Source organism: Erpetoichthys calabaricus, chromosome 1 (assembly GCF_900747795.2).
Source record: "Erpetoichthys calabaricus chromosome 1, fErpCal1.3, whole genome shotgun sequence".
NCBI lineage: Eukaryota > Metazoa > Chordata > Cladistia > Polypteriformes > Polypteridae > Erpetoichthys > Erpetoichthys calabaricus.
Window position 1 is genome coordinate 34,388,949 of NC_041394.2, and position 22,381 is coordinate 34,411,329.

At 42.6% G+C, this 22,381-nt stretch overlaps 1 protein-coding gene across 1 annotated transcript in view; it reads left to right on the forward strand.

Annotated features, from left to right (window-relative positions):
* Positions 1 to 7,332: 7,332 nt before the first annotated feature.
* kat6a (K(lysine) acetyltransferase 6A) overlaps positions 7,333 to 22,381 on the forward strand; it is a 215,572-nt gene continuing 200,523 nt past the window's right edge. Inside the window, exon 1 of the mRNA XM_051936186.1 lies at positions 7,333 to 7,725. The gene's annotated coding sequence lies outside the window, so the exon portion shown is untranslated. The remainder of the gene's footprint in view (positions 7,726 to 22,381) is intronic.

The following is a 22,381-nucleotide window of genomic DNA, read 5'->3' on the forward strand; positions in this document are numbered from 1 at the left end:
CCCAGAACACCAGTTACCATTAACAAAGCAGAAATCCAGGAATCTGGTGGTTCAACTCTAAACTTAGAATGTGGAAGACACTGGAAGGTGAAGATAGAATAGTAATAGAATAGAAAATTAAAAGAAAGCCTTTATTGTAATTGTAAAATAATTTACAACAAAATTACGAGCACCATTTCAACTGGGTACAAAAGTAAAATTATACTACTTATGTGAAAAACAAAACAATGCTATAACACATAATACAAACAAGAAGAAGAACAACAAAAAAGTTACTGACAATTGCACCGTTACAAGATAATTGTATATTTACACTATCCCTAAAATACATAGCATTTAATACATGAAACAGGCTCAGTATCAGAACTCCAAATTTTGCTTAACACAAATCTTCTCAACTGCATCTGAGGCAAGATCTTAAATGTGAACAGAATTGTCTACTTCTGCTTTACTGGGTCATATGTTTTGGGAATGTTCATATATTATTGGAATAAATATTTAGTTGCTATATCTGCTGAGACATTAATTCTTAATTTAATTTCAATTCATTTTTGTATAGCACTTCACTTTGTTTTGTCTCAAGACTGATGCTTAATTAAAAATCTATTATGATAACATACACTACGCTCCTAGCATGCTGTCTTAATTTGCTCAACTGGAAGAATCCTAACCCACCTGTCATAACCATCCATCCTCTTCCGCTTATCCGAGGTCGGGTCGCGGGGGCAGCAGCTTGAGCAGAGATGCCCAGACTTCCCTCTCCCCGGCCACTTCTTCTAGCTCTTCCGGGAGAATCCCGAGGTGTTCCCAGGCCAGCCGGGAGACATAGTCCCTCCAGCGTGTCCTGGGTCTTCCCCGGGGCCTCCTCCCGGTTGGACGTGCCCGGAACACCTCACCAGGGAGGCGTCCAGGAGGCAACCCGATCAGATGCCCAAGCCACCTCATCTGACTCCTCTCGATGCGGAGGAGCAGCGGCTCTACTCTGAGCCCCTCCCGGATGACTGAGCTTCTCACCCTATCTTTAAGGGAAAGCCCAGACACCCTGCGGAGAAGACTCATTTCAGCCGCTTGTATTCGTGATCTCGTTCTTTCGGTCACTACCCATAGCTCATGACCATGGGTGAGGGTAGGAACATAGATCGACCGGTAAATTGAGAGCTTTGCCTTACAGCTCAGCTCCTTTTTCACCACGACAGACCGATGCAGAGCCCGCATCACTGCGGACGCTGCACCGATCTGCCTGTCGATCTCACGCTCCATTCTTCCCTCACTCGTGAACAAGACCCCGAGATACTTGAACTTCTCCACTTGGGGCAGGATCTCGCTCCCAACCCTGAGAGGGCACTCCACCCTTTTCCGGCTGAGGACCATGGTCTCGGATTTGGAGGTGCTGATTCCCATCCCAGCCGCTTCACACTCAGCTGCGAACCGATCCAGAGAGAGCTGAAGATCACAGCCTGATGAAGCAAACAGGACAACATCATCTGCAAAAAGCAGTGACCCAATCCTGAGTCCACCAAGCCGGACCCCCTCAACATCCTGGCTGCGCCTAGAAATTCTGTCCATAAAAGTTATGAACAGAATCGGTGACAAAGGGCAGCCCTGGCGGAGTCCAACTCTCACTGGAAACGGGTTTGACTTACTGCCGGCAATGTGGACGAAGCTCTGACACCGATCGTACAGAGACCGAACAGCTCTTATCAGGGGGTCCGGTACCCCATACTCTCGGAGTACCCCCCACAGGATTCCCCGAGGGACACGGTCGAATGCCTTTTCCAAGTCCACAAAACACATGTAGACTGGTTGGGCAAACTCCCATGCACCCTCCAGGACCCTGCTAAGGGTGTAGAGCTGGTCCACTGTTCCGCGACCAGGACGAAAACCACACTGTTCCTCCTGAATCCGAGGTTCGATTGTCCGACGGACCCTCCTCTCCAGGACCCCCGAATAGACTTTTCCAGGGAGGCTGAGGAGTGTGATTCCTCTGTAGTTGGAACACACCCTCCGGTCCCCCTTCTTAAAGAGGGGGACCACCACCCCGGTCTGCCAATCCAGAGGCACTGTCCCTGATGTCCATGCGATGTTGCAGAGACGTATCAACCAAGACAGCCCTACAACATCCAGAGCCTTGAGGAACTCCGGGCGTATCTCATCCACCCCCGGGGCCCTGCCACCAAGGAGTTTTTTGACCACCTCGGTGACCTCAGTCCCAGAGATTGGGGAGCCCACCTCCGAGTCCCCAGGCTCTGCTTCCTCATTGTAAGGCATGTTAGTGGGATTAAGGAGGTCTTCGAAGTACTCCCCCCACCGACCCACAGCGTCCCGAGTCGATGTCAGCAGCGCACCATCCCCACCATACACAGTGTTGACAGTGCACTGCTTCCCCCTCCTGAGACGCCGGATGGTGGACCAGAATCAGCTCGAAGCCGTCCGAAAGTCATTTTCCATGGCCTCCCCAAACTCCTCCCATGCCCGAGTTTTTGCCTCAGCAACCACCGAAGCCGCATTCCGCTTGGCCTGCCGGTACCTATCAGCTGCCTCCAGAGTCCCACAGGACAAAAGGGACCGGTAGGACTCCTTCTTCAGCTTGACGGCATCCCTCACCGCCGGTGTCCACCAACGGGTTCGGGGATTGCCGCCACGACAGGCACCGACCACCTTACTGCCACAGCTCCGTTCAGCCGCCTTAACAATAGAGGCACGGAACATGCCCATTCGGACTCAATGTCCCCCACCTCCCTCGGGACATGGTCGAAGTTCTGCTGGAGGTGGGAGTTGAAGCTACTTCTGACAGGGGGCTCTGCCAGACGTTCCCAGCAGACCCTCACAACACGTTTGGGCCTACCAGGCCTCACCGACATCCTCCCCCACCATCGGAGCCAACTCACCACCAGGTGGTGATCAGTTGACAGCTCCGCCCCTCTCTTCACCCGAGTGTCCAAGACATGTGGCCGCAGGTCCGACGACACGACCACAGGCCTAGGGTGTCCTGGTGCCAAGTGCACATATGAACACCCCTATGCTTGAACATGGTGTTTGTTATGGACAATCCGTGACGAGCACAGAAGTCCAATAACAAAACACCACTCGGGTTCAGATCGGGGGGGCCATTCCTCCCAATCACGCCCTTCCAAGTCTCACTGTCATTGCCCACGTGAGCATTGAAGTCTCCCAGCAGTACGAGGGAGTCCCCAGAAGGTATGCCCTCTAGCACCCCCTCCAGGGACTCCAAAAAGGGTGGGTACTCCGAACTGCTGTTTGGTGCATACACACAAACAACAGTTAGGACCCGTCCCCCCACCTGAAGGCGGAGGGAGGCTACCCTCTCGTCCACCGGGGTAAACCCCAATGTACAGGCTCCAAGTCGGGGGGCAATAAGTATGCCCACTCCAGCTCGGCACCTCTCACCGCGGGCAACTCCAGAGTGGTACAGAGTCCAGCCCCTCTCAAGGAGATTGGTTCCAGAGTCCAAGCTGTGCGTCGAGGTGAGCCCGACTATATCTAGCCGGAACTTCTCAACCTCGTGCACAAGCTCAGGCTCCTTCCCCTTCAGAGAGGTGACATTCCACGTCCCAAGAGCCAGCTTCTGTAGCCGAGGATCGGACCGCCAAGGTCCCCACCTTCGGCCACCACCCAACTCACACTGCACCCGACCTCTTTGGCCCCTCCCATAGGTGGTGAGCCCATGGGAAGGGGGACCCACGTTGCCTCTTCAGGCTGTGCCCGGCCGAGCCCCATGGGTACTATAACACAATCTAAAAAAGACTTCCCATTTTACTTAAAATTGGGAAAAAAAATTTAACTTTCTTAATGCCCAATCGTGTAAATTTTTGTTAGAACGTGGTATACATTTATTAATGCCCTCAGTTGAGTACATTGAACTCTATAGCTAAACTTTGAGTAATAGCCTCAAGTTAAGTGTTTTTCTTTCTTTTTCTAGATGGGTAGGTGATGGGGTATCTGATCTATTTTGCATAAGTAGTATATACCTTACTAACACGTAATTTACTCATTGAAATGCAATCTTTAAAACCAACAAAATAACATTTTGAATTGTCATTGTGTAGTTATTTTGCAATGCCAGGATTGGTGAAAATAAATAAAATAGTTTGTACGTAAGAACGTATGAAATTTGACACACAAGTAACCATTCAGTTGCCTGTTTGTTTAGCTAATAGTTAAATTATCCAAATATCTCATCCAGATACTTCTTAAAGTTGGTCAAGGTTTCTGCTTCAACTCCAGGTCTTGGTAGTTTATTGCAGATTTCCACAACTCTTTGCATAAAGAAGTGCTTTCTGGCTTCAGTCCTACATGCACTTCTCCTTAATTCCCATTGGTGTCCTCAAGTATGTGATTCACCGTTATGTTGAAGGAATTCTGTTCTACCTAGTAAAGAACTGCGCCAAAATAGGTTAAATAAAAGCTCCAATTTACAATTTCTATAGATGCTATATGAGCTCTCAATGTCCAAATTTCAATTTCCACTACCAACTCTCTCTGAGGTGGGGCGGTAAAATTTCACCTGCTCTAATATTAAAACATGTGTGTTAGTGACCCAGTGATCACCTATAAATAATAATACTAAATTACAATTTTACACAAAAAGTGGGGATCCACTTCAATCAATACCAATGTGTAGCATCCACCCAGATGATGTGATGGCATTCTTGCACCAGTGCGTTCATCACACATTAGTGTTAAATGGTGAAAGAGTGAGAGAGACAGTTAGAGACATGGGATGATTAGGGGCCAGAATGACAAAGCAGTGATGGGCAATTTTGCAAGGGCATCAGGTACATGCTACTCTTTTCAAAAGATGCCCAAGAATATTTTATGACCACAGAGGGTCAGGTCCTCAGTTTTACCTCTCATCTCATTCAGCACAGTGATCCTGTAACTGCACTGGGGCACTGGGAACCACACACAAACCACAGGGTAAGCTGGCCTCACCAACACCTCTTCCAGCAGAAACCCAAGCTTTCCTAGCTGGTCTCTCATTCAAGTACTGGCCGGGTCCAAAAATGTTCTGAAGTGCAGGTGGTATGGCTAAGTGGGTTAAGAAACTGGATGCAGCAGCACATTACTGCCTCATATGCTCAGGTTCAAATACCATCCAGGTCGTTATTTGTGTGGAGTTCATATGTTCTCCCTGTTTTTGTGAGTTTTCTCCTAAGCTGCAAAAACATGATTTATTGGTTAAACAGTTACTTTAATAAACGACTCTGTACTTGGTTCAAGACTCCCAAAAATGTTTGCATTAAGAAGTGCTTGCTGGCTTCAGTCCTAAATGCACTTCTCCTTAATTTCCACTGGTGTGCTTGTGTATGTGACTTACCATTTAGTTGAAAGCATTCTGCTGCTGTACCTGTAAAGAATGTTGCCAGAAAGTGGTTAAGTAAAATCTCCAAATCACAATTTTAATAGACGCTATATAAAGTCTCAGGATCAAAATTTCCATTCTTACTGCCAAATCCCTGTATGTTCTGAGAGACTCATCTCACCTGCTAAAATATTAAAACAATAGTGTTAATGACCCAGTGATCATCTATTTTGCTCAGGATCAGGAACTGGATAGAGCAGCAGGGGGACACAGCAATTAGTGTTGCTGTCTCACATGTCCCTCAGTCTAGGTTCAAATCCCAGCCTGGTCTCTATTTGAAGTTCAGATGTTCTCTTCATTTTGTGAGTGTTTTACAGGTATGCCAATTTTCTCTTAAGTCACAAAAACATGATATTAGTGGCAAACGGTTTTCCTTCTAGTAAACAGCTTTTGGGACTAATTAACTTCTTGTCTGAATTTGATATGACTTGCTATTTAACACACAGGTCCCTTAATTGTTCCATTTTTGCTTACTTAGCACCCAGACAATAATGAGATACAAAATGAGCCAACACATGACCAGCTAACCTGTGTTCATCATATGGTATCTGAAATAAAGAAAGGTGAAGGTCTCAGTAATGTTGATCTTCTCAGATCACCGAAACATTTTGACATTCCTCTGAGAAAAAAAAATCAACATTATGGGAAATGTATGCTGTGGCAGAATGAGATCACCAACAACCCATAAAATTAAATTACAGGTTTAATTAACAACAAGAATGGGCTTCTATTTACAAAACTGGTTGGAGTGAAACTGGCTGAAGTTTGAAGCTGTGACTTACCTGGTCATTGGTTGGCACACTTCACTTCTCATTTTTGTTTGCCACTTAAGAAAACAAGAAGGAATTTAGACTCAAGGATGGAGTCTTGAAAAACAAGGCAATTAAAATGAACCCAGTGTGGCTGGGTTTTTCCCAGCGAATGCCTAATTTGCCTTAATCGTGGCGCTGGCCCTGCATCCAGGGACAATTACTTTTAAAATGGCCTGGTGTATCAGAGTGTGCTCAGGTGCTGACTGGTTCTTGCTTGATGCCTAAAGCCAATGTGGTTGGCTCTAGTTCCACCACGACCCTGAACTGGAATTTAGGGGTTTCCAATAATAGACGGACATTCTCTATTATTGATAGCATGTTGAAATGGTATTAGTCCTAAAGTTGCTATAAAGTTGTCTTTCTACATACATTTCAAAATGATTTAAACTTTAAATCGGCACAAAATGCAAGGAGTCACGTACTGTATGTTTAAGCTACAATATATAAGAATCATTTTTTGGAAGAAGCGATTTTTTAAACGTCCACGAATATTTTGCAACCGAACACTTTAAAACCTTTCCTCACTCTGAAATCTCCGTGCTCGCTTGAAAGGGATTGGGGAATCCCCTTTACGATCGTGAATGTTACATATGTGAGAATGCCAACGTTAAGTTTATGACAATTACAGTAAGGTGAATAGAAATCCGTACTTAAACATTTTTCGTTATCTGTTCTCAACCGCCCACCAGGGTGCACGCCTCCGACAGTTCGGCTGCTCTTGAGCTTTACTTGACCATGTCGCCGACTGCACTAATTAATAGTCAGCGCTGCCGACTCTCCCTCACTTTCTTGACAGATGGTTGCGATCGAACACAAAGTCAGACCCCTGCGTGGGGACTCGTGTCTTCTCTCCCTCTCCCACCGTCCGTCAGTACCCTCTCAGAAGAGGCTGCTGTCACCAGCGCTGTGACCCACTTTAATCGCACGTCTTCGCGAGCGCAGCTCTCCCTCCTCCTCCTCCAGCGCCCTCCTCTCAATCTGTTTGTGGGGGGCTAGTTAGGGACCATCTGTCTGTTTGTGTAAAAAGACTAAGCCAGCTGGTTTGTGGAATTAGCGCCAGCAGCCAATAGTAAAGACTGTCTCATCTGCACCCTCGACGTGGGCCAGCCTGTCTACTGGTGTGGAGTTAACAATAACAGCCGCCGCGCGGAGGCTCAACGCTGGAATGATATGGACTGAGTGCCGCGTTTTCCGTCGCCGTTTTTTGTGTGCGTGTATGTGAGAACGAGGGAGGGACGGACAGAAAGAGAGCGCGCGCTTGTATGTGTATGTGTGTGTGCGCCGGCCAATGCTACCTTCCTTGTGCGTACACGGTGCACGTTTTGCTGGTGGCGCCCCGGGAACAAGCACGAGTGGTGGCAGAGTTGGTGAGCTGCAAGAGCGGGGGGTGGGAGGGGGAGAGAAGTCCCGAAGCGAGTAGCGCAAATCATCACGAAGGGCAGTCATCCCGAGACGCAGATTTGCCCTTGGAGTCGCGCTGATCAGCGCGCCACGGTGGCCGCGTTGCTTCAGAGGGGATGAAGACACAAGGTAAGTTTGTTATACACCGGGTGGGGCTTTACAGTATTTCAATTGGGTGGGCATTCGGGATGCGCCCGAACCAGTCCGATCCGGACCGAGAGAAAGAGAGAGGGGTCAGGGGGTGGTGATGGTTGGGGAGGGTGGGGGGCTGAGACGTTCACTCTGTTTACGTGATTCTTGTGTCCCAGCCTGCCAGGCTTAACCCCTTCAGCGCAGCGGCGGGGAGGAGGGAGGTGTTGCGCTCAAATCTGGGAAAAGCGCCAGTTTTTTTTCCTTGCCACTTCAAGTTCAGCACGTTTTCAGCTTATTTAAAAGGGCAACGGCATGAGTGCTGTTGACTTCTCGCATGTTCGGCTGTGTTGTTGTCGTTGTGGTTTCCCGCTTCCGGTGGCCGTGGGAGGGGTGTGACGGCTATATCGAGAATTCAACGTAATTAGACTCGTTTGACTTTTTTAAGGGAACGGGGGCGTTCCCGTTTGTAATCTCCCTTTGTTTTGGACTTTCTCACTCGCTCCTGTATTCCCGCTTTGTTTTTTTGTTTTCCACATGGCTCACTCTCCACGTATAAACAGTGTGGTTTCCGGCTGTCACGCAGCACCAGAGACAGGTTTAAACAGGTCTGGGGACCGCTGCATCTGTCGCCAACGCGCTTTCCCCCCCTGTTTTTTCTATTTTTACCCTTTTAAATTCGGGTTAACTGCGCTCGCGGTCCCCACTTGTGCTTCCAGGGATCTTAACCGAAGCCAGGCGCCTCACGAGGACATGACAAAAGCTGCGCGACTTCAGCAGGTGGCCGGGGGGCGCAAGTTCTACATCCTAAACCCCCCCCTTCCCCTCGACCCCCCGACCCGCTTTACACTCCAGAAAAAGAGGAGCTGGCCATCCGGGACACAAGCACACGCCCTGCCTCCTTCATATCCAAAACTTTTAGCCCCTCGCTATCCCGTTCCAGACAGAAATGAAAAGGGAAGTTGCTGTTTAGACTTGGCACCGAGGAGACGCTGAACTGCGGACATGTGACATTGGCAAGCGCATCCCATTCCGTCCCATCCCAGCACTATCACTACACCACTTGAAGCCCACAGCTGTGATACTTTTCAGTAGGCTGGATAGTTTAGATGATGACAGATACTCCTATTGCTGTACAAAGTTGCGAAGCGTAGGTCCCAAAGGTGCCCACCTTGAGTCGAGCTTTCTTGTATTGCGAACGTATGAGTACAGTGCCGGTTGAAGCTCAAAGCAGTGTTCACCGTTGCGCCCAGCCCCATTTACCAAAATAAATAGACAACGTTAAAAACGTAAGATGCTTTGTTTTTCGATCCAAAAGACCAATGAAGTGGCAAAATAAATGCGCAAAGTGCACGCAAGGTAATTATAAACAATAGAGGGCCATTGTAAAAAGACCTTGTCACGTGGGTTTCAATCCCACTTAATCCAGACCAGAGTCACATTTTGGTTTGGTGGTGCTGGAGCCTATCCCAGTTAGCACTGGCTGCAAGGCAGAAAGAAGCTCTGGACAGGGCATTAAATCCATAGAAGGGCAAACACACTCCGGGCATCAGACACACACTAGGGGACAATTTAGCATTGCCAATTCACCTAATCTGCATGTCTTTGGACAGTGGTAGGAAAACAGAGCACCAGGAGGAAATCCAAGCAAACATAGGGAGAACATTCAAACTGCATGCAGGGCCATGAACCCTGGTCTCTGGATTGTGAGGCAGAAACGCTGCCACTGTGCCCCCTCTCCCCCTCCCCAAGTCCTTGGGCAGTTTTAAATACTCATTACTTCAGTTCTATACAAAATAAAGTGAATCTGTAAGTAATTTTGTAACATTTCTAAATAACATTTACCATTAACACATCTTTCGTGGTGGTTTCTTAATGCACACCGGACGTTAACCTTAGGAGATTCTCAGTCATGTTCCTCGACAACATTTGGTGAACTTGAATTTTAGAGGCTTTCACGTGAAGTTTCGTTCATAGAATTTTACACACTGTTGAGTCTGGAATACCTAGCTCTGGAGAAGCCTGTTTTATTGATTTCCGTAAACTTTCATTAAAGGATTGTTCTACAGATGAAACCATTTCTTCACTTCCAATTGAGTGTGGTTAATCATTGATGGAACCTGTTTCTTTAAAATTACTCATCCGATTAGTTGTGGCATTCCTGTGTGGTGCATCTTTCTTGTAATGGGTTCTTAATCTTCTTTGGACCCCAATGACTGATTTTAGCTGTGCCAACCACAGGATATGGTCGTCTCTTCTGTTGAAATCATTGGTCAGTTGTAATTCTGAGTAATGAACAAATGAATAAATTAATTAAAAATGAATAAACTATTACAAATGTATTATTAAACTATGACAAAGTAAATGAATCGCACTTCACAATGTTTTTTGCAGAATGATTTTATAATGCATAGAGCTGAAGTTATGTTATATATTTAATTTAAAACCGAACAAGGATTTTATAATGACCCTGTATAATATTACCAATAACAATAATAATACATATCTTAAAGAGGTGACTTGAGGAAAATGCATAATAAAAATATATAAATGTAAGAATAAAGTAAATAACCCAATTATCTCTGAAACTATGTACATTATTCATTATGTGACATAGCAAAATAAATGCAAAGCTTTCACAACTGACATTTAGTAAAATTTAAGGACTGCCATGATATTGATAATGTTTTTATTTACACCTGTACCTTTTGGACTTCTTTGCTTCAAAGCCCTCTATTTCATTGACATCTACTATATAATAAAGCATTAAGGTTTTTGTGTGTGTGTCCAGTCCCTCTGAGCATTGTGATTTTTCAGTTTGGCTTTGGTTTAATTGGTCAGTTGGTTTTGGTGACGCTATCGAAAGAGGAAGTGCGAGTGTGAGACACATGAGAAGTAGTGAAGGCGTAGGAGCCACGTTGAGAGTCACATTCAAAGAAGGGAAGTGTAAAAGCGGACTGGAGGTGAGCAAGGTGCATCAAAATGACATAGTGTAGACTTTAAAGGAACATGCTCAAGAGAGGAAGTGCTGATGAAGAGAGGTTGAGAGACACAAAGAGACTGAGGGAATGATATCAAATATATTTTAATTTATTCTGTTACCTGTCTTTGATGAAATATGAAGCACAAAATTATTATGTAAAAGTGCTACATAGATGTATTTTATAGCACTGACATTTATTCAGTTGCCCCGTTTATCTTTTATTATATTTAGAGCTGTGTTATCCTAGCTTTGCCTGGGACATTTCCTAATTAAATGGGTTTCAGTTATAGTACCGTCGGCTAATAGGATGTACTAGACGTACAGAGTAAATAAGTACTCCTCTATATGCAATATTTGTAGTTTGTTAGCAAGGACTACTGTTATTGGCAGGAAATGTGGTGTAGTGGTTAAGGTTTTATACCTGGGACTTCAAACACTGATGTTATGGGTTCATATCCTGCTATTGACACTGTGTGACCTTAAGCAAGTCACTTCACCTGCCTGTTCTCCAATTGGAAAAACAAAACAAATGTAAAGAATTTTCTAGCTGTATAGATGGTCATTGCAAAACAAAATTTTATAGGATACTGTATTCTTTTAATATTGAAATCAGTGGAGAGTGTATTAAGCAGTGTGATTTTAAATTTTTCTTCTGCTATTGATTACTATGAAGGAGCACTATCAGAGTAAAGTTTACTTGATGCTGCATACTGAATGTAATTTTCACTCTACAGTAAAGTTAACCTCTATATAAGCATACTAGGGGGCTTACCCCCTGCTCGCCAACCCCCCATTTTTGCACTATTCGCCAGCCACTTCGCATCTCTGCCGCTTGTGTTGTGAAGAGGGGGTGTAAATGCACCCCAAGGAGATGCGGTCTCTCCCCAAAAACCCCCTCTTAAACGTTGATACAATGGGAAACAAATATAGTTTTTTTTACCTCCTCTTTGCTCAATCAGCTGATGGATTGCTGCTGCTGCCGTGCCACATGATCTACATCTCGTGCGACGCTTCGAACATTTAAAAGCCTGTACAGCAGCTGTCCTACTCTTTGTCTTTTATTTCCGGCCCTGAGCGTGGTTAAATCTCTTGGCGCAAAGTCTCGTCTCGCGGGACGTGAGTTCTTGATATTTTTTAGTTTATAGTTAGAAAACGGAATAAGAATCTGAAAATCGAACAACATCACATTGAAGTTTGATAAATTCTGAACAGAATGATACCAAACATATATATGTAGGTTTTAAAATAAGCCTGTTTTACAGCGTGACAAAAACGTGACATAAAAATCATATAAAATCGTTGCACTTTTAGGCTTAGGATTTTATATATATAGAGTAGATATATAAAATAATGCAAAGTTGACTGGCTCACTCATCAACAAAAGCACTGTTTCATATTTAGTTAAAAAACTAAAATTTCACAGGATGGCACATCTAGGGCAGCAGGTATTCACTAAGAAAGGATATTTCATTATATCAAAGGGTAAAACCCTTCCTTCAATAGAAAAAAAAAAAATACCCCAAAATTTGGTGACATTATAGAAAAAAGAAAATTAGCCAACATGTGTTTTTTATTTTTCAACATTTATTAACATTAGGATAATTAATATGCTGTGCACTGTGCTGAGAGCATGCTTTATGCAAATGAATGATGCAACAGAAGGTATTGACCAGCCACATGCATAGCACCACTAACCAATAGAGTGAATGGATGACTGAAAATGGGGCGTTGATGTTATCATGTGGTGAAATGGAAAGAGAAAGTTTAGCTGTGGTCACGGCATTAAAAAACAAACCCCCTGCCACCTTTTCTGGGCTTTTTCAAGTCTAACGAGAAATTCTCAGTTGTGAGATTTATGCCCGTATTTATCAAACATCTCAGAATTACTCCTAGAAATTACACTAGAAATCGTATTAGGGTAAAAATTTGTCTTTCCTCAGAGTAGGACATGAGATGTAGTTATAATGCCTCCTACTCTTACTCTCAGATAGGAGTACTAGGCCACATGTGAGAATGAATGAAGTCACAATTTTACTGCATCCAAGCAGCAAAGTGGTACTTGTTTTGAGGCTTTATATTTTTCTGACATGGTGAGGCTTTACCACGAAGATAATAATAGTAATAACAACATTATTAAAAGAAGGAGAAAAACATAACAAGGGAGGATATTATGCTAAACTGCATGTTGTTGTTGCCACTTCACAACAACATCAAACATAATACTGCAATGAGCACTGGAATGGAAAGACTGGGATACACGCTGAGAATTAACTGTCACGTTTGTTGAGCATGAATGATCCACAGCTGTACTTTAAGCAGAATTACCTTCCTGCTGTTATGGCCATGGGAAGGACAGTAAAGTAACAGTTATTGAAACTTGCCATGGCTGTAAGTCGTGTTCACTCTTCCAGTTTTCCCAATCATCTTCCACTATGGTGTGCCGTGCCTTTGTCTGTGTCGCCTCCTTTATCTACTGCTCCAGGAGTATCCACCTACTTTTTTTGCACCTTGTGTGACATTTTGCCGTCAGTCACCTGTCCTGCCGGTCTTATCTTCAGTGTAATATGATGGCTACTACAATGTAGTTTGCATCCATAGCCACCTATGTGTATTGATACTTTAATATCGCTTGTGATTCATCCATACTTGGGGCACTGATCTTCATTTATATGCTGATTTACATAAATTAAGCTTGCTTTAACATTATCTTGTGTAGTTTGTGGGGAAATTTATGAATGTGTATTACCTCACGTTGTAAGAGTATTCAAAGCTGCTTGATGTGAAAGTTGAGAAATAGTTTTTTGTGACATACCCCAATCATCCTTTTTGCAAAGATGCATTTTACATGTAACACTACCAGTACTTTTATTTTGGAAAAGAGTGCGTGGTCTCTCCACCTAGATGGAACAATCATGTAACATACTGTATATGATTTGTTACAAATATTATTCCATCACACTCAGATCGAAACTTTTTGTGAGTTCATTGTTTCCTGTGTTTCCAAAACATTCTGCCTTTCCTAGGATGTGCATGCTGATTTCTGCCTGAATACCATCTTCTCCCAGCTCCTTGAGGTCATCTTTTGAGCTCTCCTAAATCCTGGTGAAGTTAAAGAGTAATTTCCTAAGTTAGGAAAACTGATAAATGATTTTACTAAATTTGTGTCAGTCTGAGTTTTTGAGCCAGTTAGGATCTTTTTCCTACACTGAGACAAGGCACTTGATAAATATAGTCACTGGACTCTGTTTCAGCCACTTAAGAATATTGTCTTTGTTGTTTTAAGCTATTCTTTTGTAGCTCAGGCTTTGTGTTTGGGGTTGTTGTCTTGTTTTAAAACTTTATTTTTCTTACAGTGCACTTGTTTCTTGCAGACTGCAACATGTTTTCCTGTAGGACGTCTCCAATATTTTGCTGCATTCATTTTCTTTTTTACCCTCACAAGCCTTTCATTGCCTGCTGCACAGAAACATGCCAACAGTATGATGCTGCCACCACCATGCTTTATGGTGGCGGTGGTGTGTTTTTGCAAGTGTAAAGTGTTTCACTTACACCAAGCATGGCATTTAGTCTGATGGACAACAAGCTCAATATTGGTCTGAATCTTATAAGACAATAGAACCTTCTTTCTGCTGACGTTAGTGTTTTCCATGTGCCTCTCTGGCAAACATATGTCTGGGATGTCGTGTGTGTGTGTGTTTTTTTTTTATTTATTTTATTTTTTTCTTATGAGTGGATGTCTGTTTGCCACTGTTCCCTAAAGATAAGACTGGTGAAGCTCCCATTTGGTTTCACCATTTTAAGCCAGTGTAACCTGTATATCCTTCAGCATTAATAGAGATCTCTTGTTGGCTGCCTTTGCTAGTCTTCCTACGTGATTAGTCAATTTTTTTTGATGACCTGCTCTGGGCAGATTTATAGCTGTGCCATACTCTTCATTTCTTTACCACTGATTTAACTATACTCTGTGGGATATTTAATGACTTAGTTATTTCCTTGTGTCCATCCCCAGACTAGTGTTTTATGTCACCTTTCCATGCAGTTGCTTAGAATGTTCTTGTGTTTTCACTGTGTAAGTGAGACCACCATACTAACTCACCACAAAGTGCCCTTTCCACATACAAGACCATTTGTACTACAATCAATTGAAACCCCTTGACTAAAGACAGTTGATCTCTGCTGAACTAATTTTGTAACTTCTGAAACCATGGTGCATCTACTAAATACTGACTTTAAGTGGTAAATAGTGATCAATTATTTTGTGTTTTATATTTTTAATTAATTTAGATCACTTTTACAGAGGTCTATTTTTACTATGACAGTACAAGTCATTTTACTTTTAATCATTAAATCCTCCGAAATTCAGTAAAATATGAACACTTCCAAGGGGGTAAATACTTTTTAATGGCACTGTGGAAACATTCTAAAACCTCATTTGTCCAAGTCATGGTGATGTGGTAGGGAGTTATCCAATCAGCATCTGGCTCAAGGCAGGACCTAGCCCCAGTGGAGTGATGGTCTGTTGTAGGGCAACCTAAGTACAATTCCAGTTTACAACTGGCCATAAATTTAATATGCACATCTTTGGGTATGGTGGGGGCACACATAGGGATGGGGGTAGATAATAGAGGACACTGGATCAGTCAGTAAAAACTGCTATAAAAAATAAAATATTACTCAATTAAAACCCTTAAAGTAGTCTTCTCTGATATACTGTGCCTAGCCTTGTAATAATGTTCATGGTAAATGGCACTGTATAAAAGATTAATGTGTGACCTGTGCATGGTCCACTTCTTGTACTTTATTGTAACTTACCTTGCATAATTTTCATTGAAGTGCTGTATAGAGTGAAGTCTGAATTGGTTGAATTTTGTTTTAAACAAGGGTACTCTTTGTTTGTAATTAAAGAAATTGCCCATGTGATAATGGCTAAAACACAAGAATTAAAGGGTTATTTATGGTACATGGAACCTTATCAGAATTAGATGTTAAAAGTTGTTTCCCTTAGAGGTCACTGCTTTTAAAAGTATCTAAAAGATCTGGAGAGCAATATAAATATCAATCCGGTTAAGTTTGCAGATGATACTAAAAAGGTTGGAATGGTAGATAATCTAGAATCAGTCAGCTCCTTACAGAAGGACTTGGACTCAATACAGGCTTTGGCAGATTTGTGGCTGATGAAATTTAGTATAAGTAAATATAAGGTATTACGTTGTACACATAGGAAATATAAATGTCAGATGTGAGTACACAATGGGAGGCCTGAAACTCGAAAGTACTTCTTGTGAGAAGGACCTGAGAGTCAGAGTGGACTCATCATTATCATCATCCAAACAGAGCACAGAAGACATTAAGAAGGTGCTTAAGCTTTTTAACACACTTGTTAGACCTCAACTGGAGTACTGAGTGCAGTTTGGTCTCTAGGCTATAAAAAGACTTCGCAGCAGAAGGAAAATTATAGAGAAGAGTAACTAGGCTGGTTCCAGGACAGCATGGTATGAGTTAGAGGGGAGGAGTGAAGAAGGTGAAACATTTTAGTAAGAGGTGACATGTTTGAAGTATTTAAAATTATGAAAGGAATTAGCACAGTGGATCTAGATTATTAGTTTAATATGAGTTCAACAAGAATATGAAGGCATATTTTGAAACTTGTTAAGGGTACAATTTGTAATCTGTTAGAAAGTTTTTTTTCACATAGAGAACCATAGACACATGGAATACGACTTTAGGGACTTTCAAAACTTGACTTGAAGGTATTTTGGAGAAGTTAGGTGGATATGATTGTCAAGCTTTGTTGAACTGAATGACCTATTCTCATCAACATTTTTCTGATGTTCTAATAATCTCCATTAAAACACCAATACATACTGTATATGCATAGTGCAGAAACCAAAGACCTGATGAAAGCACTGAGTCATGGGGACAAGGTGAAAACTCCATATAGACAATGGTGGGGTCAGGATTTGAACCCACGAGTCTCATTCTCTGTGGCAGTGGTGAAAACTAATTTACAATGAAGCTACCCATATTATTAAGGATACTATATAAAATAAAGAGTAAATAATATGAAGTACATATATAATGCCCATCTTATACTGATATATGACATTATTTTAAATAGCACCAGTAATGAGCTATGTCAAAAATTAAGTTTGATTTCTTTGTATTATGTGCCTAGTGCACTATTTGGTGTACTACAGTGTGCCTTGCTTTATGATCATGTTCTCTGTGAAAGATACCATGTAAAATATAAGAAGCATGTGTATACTGCACTGTTTGAGGTCCCATTATGCATCTTACTGGGCATTAATGACTATGAAAGGTGTTATATAAAAGTTTGAATCCCACACTTAGTGTACTATTTGATGTGCTGTAATATGAATTGCCTTTTTAATGATGCTCTGTATGGAAGGCACTATATAAATATATAATGTGCATAATACACATTTTGATGGATTGTCCTGTAGCACTGTTATATTTGATATGCAAAAAAAGACTAATTGTTCCATTGCCTGTTCAAACTTTAAAAGCCCTTGCATTTAAAAACTGTTAAAATGTTGAGTTTTCTGAAGTGCCTAGGACCTTGGCTACAGTAAAAAGCCTGGTCACCTCATAAGATTCTGCTTGCAGAATTAGCATTGTCCTTTCCAGAATGGACAGCTTCTCTGATCACTTGGTTTAAGCATTGCTGACATATAATGTGTTTTTTTCTAAATCATAAAGCCAGAGGTGTTCCTAGCTTTTGTCCTGTCGGGCCATTGTGTATGAAGGGTTTTATACGTAGTCCACAGTCAAAATTAGTGTGTCCAATTATCCTGACAACTTGTTTTTTACACCTTTGAGGAATGGAATTCTCAGAGGAACCGCTCCCATTTGTGAGAATATGCTGCAAGCTCATAATAGATCAAAGCTGAGTTGCGCAGATGGCAATTGTATCTGAATTCCTACCAGGGATCCACATTCCAAGAGATGGCAATGCAAACTGACAAGACACTCTGCTTCCTTCTAAATGATATCTTTATTTCAGTAGCAGTAAGGAATATCAGCCAATATCTCTTCTTGTTTCTTCTTGAATAGATGAGTGTTATTTAAGTGGAGTTATACCTGGAAAGGGCCTCTAGTTCTTGGCATAGCTGGATGAACACTTGTACATAGACAGGGTTTAATTCTAATGTTCCTAGCAGTATATTATTTAGATTAGACTTTGGATGAGATCTTCCACGTAACATCTCTCTTGGCATGATGAAGGCTTAAAATTCACACCGACCACTGTATTATTAGACTGGGTAGTAATACTTAAATTATGCTTTGCCATTAGATTCAGGCAAAGATCTCTGAGGTGATGCAGTGCCCTTAATGGAAGACTGATATTTTTAGTTGAATTATGTGGTTCAGTTAACAATAAATGATAAGAAAAGTGAACTTTTGGCTCTTATAATGACACCAGGGTTGTATATAATATATTTTTGAAGTTGTACTTTAGAATGGAAAGGTTTGTAGACAAAAAGCATTGCATGATCTGAAAGATAAAAATTGTGGTTTGTGAAAAAATATGTAAAGAATGTAATATTACATTAATCTGCTCATTTTCTGGGCCAACGTTTTCCATTGCAGGGTCTCTGGAGTAGTATCCATATTCCAGTTTGACTAGCCTTGTGATAATGTTACTCTTTTTAGTCATTCTTTTTTTTAATTGGACTATTCCAACACATAGTTATAGGAGACCATAACTTATCCTAGATAAATGTGACCAATTCAGGAAACAACAATGGATGGGATGTTACTTACTTTTTGGACACACCCTTACACACATCTTCCTTATCGTTTATACAGTGACAATTCAGAATTAACATTGAATCTCTCCTATGAATTTTAGGGATGTTGGAGGGAGTTGTAGAAAACTCGCACTATTCGGTAGAGAATGTGTAAAGTAGATGCAGACAGAACTTATTTGAACACTAGAAAAGTGAAGCAACAACATGTGCTATTTTATCAGCAAAGCAGTTTAGTCGATAGCCACTGGGTGTCTGAAGAATTTTCATTAGTCTTGCATGGAGAGAGAAGAAAACACAATGTTGATTCTGTTTGCCATTGGTGTTGATAGGTTACAGTGTAAGAAATGATCAGACTTTATTAAATATTAGCTGGCTGGTCCTCAATACATCTTGGGCTGTTGGTGTTGTGTTTAAATCCAAGAGCAGAAGAGTGAGCTAATTTAAATGGATTACTTGTGGCAGAGGCCATCAACTACCTTCTCAAACATATACAGGTGCTGGTCATAAAATTAGAATATCATGACAAAGTTGATTTATTTCAGTAATTCCATTCAAAAAGTGAAACTTGTATATTAGATTCATTCATTACACACATACTGATGTATTTCAAATGTTTATTTCTTTTAATGTTGATGATTATAACTGACAACTAACGAAAGTCCCAAATTCAGTATCTCGGAAAATTAGAATATTGTGAAAAGGTTCAATATTGAAGACACCTGGTGCCACACTCTAATCAGCTAATTAACTCAAAACACCTGCAAAAGCCTTTAAATGGTCTCTCAGTCGAGTTCTGTAGGCTACACAATCATGGGGAAGACTGCTGACTTGACAGTTGTCCAAAAGACGACCATTGACACCTTGCACAAGGAGGGCAAGACACAAAAGGTCATTGCTAAAGAGGCTGGCTGTTCACAGAGCTCTGTGTCCAAGCACATTAATAGAGAGGTGAAGGGAAGGACAAGATGTGGAAGAAAAAAGTGTACAAGCAATAGGGATAACCGCACCCTGGAGAGGATTGTGAAACAAAACCCATTCAAAAATGTGGGGGAGATTCACAAAGAGTGGACTGCAGCTGGAGTCAGTGCTTCAAGAACCACCACGCACAGCCGTATGCAAGACATGGGTTTCAGCTGTCGCATTCCTTGTGTCAAGACACTCTTGAACAAGAGACAGCATCAGAAGCGTCTCGCCTTTGGACTGCTGCTGAGTGGTCCAAAGTTATGTTCTCTGATGAAAGTAAATTTTGCATTTCCTTTGGAAATCAAGGTCCCAGAGTCTGGTGGAAGAGAGGAAAGGCACAGAATCCACGTTGCGTGAGGTCCAGTTTAACGTTTCCACAGTCAGTGATGGTTTGGGGTGCCATGTCATCTGCTGGTGTTGGTCCATTGTGTTTTCTGAGGTTCAAGGTCAACGTAGCCGTCGTAGTTTTAGAGCACTTCATGCTTCCTGCTGCTGAGGAACTTTATGGAGATGCAGATTTCATTTTCCAACAGGACCTGGCACCTGCACACAGTGCCAAAGCTACCAGTACCTGGTTTAAGGACCATGGTGTCCATGTTTTGATTGGCCAGCAAACTCGCCTGACCTTAACCCCATAGAAAATCTATGGGGTATTGTGAAGAGGAAGATGCAATACGCCAGACCAAACAATTCAGAAGAGCTGAAGGCCACTATCAGAGAAACATGGACTCTCATAACACCTGAGCAGTGCCACAGACTGATCGACTCCATGCCACGCCGCATTGCTGCAGTAATCCAGGCCAAAGGAGCCCCAACTAAATATTGAGTGCTGTACATGCTCATACTTTTCATGTTCATACCTTTCAGTTGGCCAACATTTCTAAAAATCCTTTTTTTGCATTGGTCTTAATTGATATTCTAATTTTCCGAGATACTGAATTTGGGACTTTCATTAGTTGTCAGTTAAAATCATCAACATTCAATGAAATAAACATTTGAAATACATCATTCTATGTGTAATGAATGAATCTAATATACAAGTTTCACTTTTTGAATGGAATTACTGAAATAAATCAACTTTGTCATGATATTCTAATTTTATGACCAGCACCTGTATATGGTTATGAATTCTGTTGTAGTACAGTCCTTTCTCTGAAGGTGCAGCAGTTTTAGAAAAAGAACTGGGTATTGATCATGTGTTATCTAAAAAGTTTCCTCATTTTTTTATTGAAGTCATCAAATATTTTGGGTAGCCTTTCAGTTTCTCAAAGGATGCTATCCTTTTCTGACAATACAGAGTAAACTGTCAGTTGGCCGCTCATCTGATAGATTCTGTGTATAGAAATGAATTACTCACAACAGATATCCATGGCATTTAGGTAATGCTTTATAGTCATTTCTTCAATTGCTAATGCTAAACTTTAATAGATTTTTTCAGAGTTTTTGATCTTTGTTGAATGACATTTTGTGTTTGCAGTTGATAATTGGCACCCAACAAATTTTTTTGATTGCTGATGAGAGTTTAATTTTCTTGTGGTAGCTATCTCATGGGCGGCACAGTGGCGCAGTGGGTAGCGCTGCGGCCTGCTCCACTCCCTGCGTGGAGTTTGCATGTTCTCCCTGTGTCTGCGTGGGTTTCCTCCGGGTACTCCGGTTTCCTCCCACAGTCCAAAGACATGCAGGTTAGGTGCATTGGTGATTCTAAATTGTCCCTAGTGTGTGCTGTGTGTGTGTGCGCCCTGCAGTGGGCTGGCGCCCTGCCCGTGGTTTGTTTCCTGCCTTGCGCCCTGTGTTGGCTGGGTTTGGCTCCAGCAGACCCCCGTGACCCTGTAGTTAGGATATAGCAGGTTGGATAATGGAAGGATGGATATCTATCTCCATCCATCCATTGTCTCCCGCTTATCCGAGGTCGGGTCGCGGGGGCAGCAGCTTGAGCAGAGATGCCCAGACTTCCCTCTCCCCGGCCACTTTTTCTAGCTCTTCCGGGAGAATCCCAAGGCGTTCCCAGGCCAGTCGAGAGACATAGTTCCTCCAACGTGTCCTGGGTCTTCCCCGGGGCCTCCTCCCGGTTAGACGTGCCCGGAACACCTCACCAGGGAGGCGTCCAGGAGGCATCCTGATCAGATGCCCGAGCCACCTCATCTGACTCCTCTCGATGCGGAGGAGCAGCGGCTCTACTCTGAGCCCCTCCCGGATGACTGAGCTTCTCACCCTATCTTTAAGGGAAAGCCCAGACACCCTGCGGAGGAAACTCATTTCAGCTGCTTGTATTCGCGATCTCGTTCTTTCGGTCACTACCCATAGCTCATGACCATAGGTGAGGGTAGGAACATAGATCGACTGGTAAATTGAGAGCTTCGCCTTGCGGCTCAGCTCCTTTTTCACCACGACAAACCGATGCAGAGCCCTCATCACTGCGGACGCTGCACCGATCCGCCTGTCGATCTCACGCTCCATTCTTCCCTCACTCGTGAACAAGACCCCGAGATACTTGAACTCCTCCACTTGGGGCAGGATCTCGCTACCAACCCTGAGAGGGCACTCCACCCTTTTCCGGCTGACGACCATGGTCTCGGATTTGGAGGTGCTGATTCTCATCCCAGCCGCTTCACACTCTCATATCTGCAAATTTTCGCTTCTTCGTATTCTTTTGCATATTGTAATTACATGATGCTATTTCAATTTCACATCTATTGCGTGCTGCTTCATTGGCTACATTTGTTTTCCTTTTAGTCTTTGCTTCAGCTTCTCTTTCTAATTTTGCCTTTCGTAGTTCTGGCAACTCATGTTGAGACTGACCCACACTTATCTTAAGGGCCATTTTGCACATCATTATTCATATTTGACATTAACGATTGCTTTAATATACTCAATGAATTGGTTGGACTGCTACTTTGAAAGATAATTTCCTTGAATATCAGCAAAATTGTGTTTACCT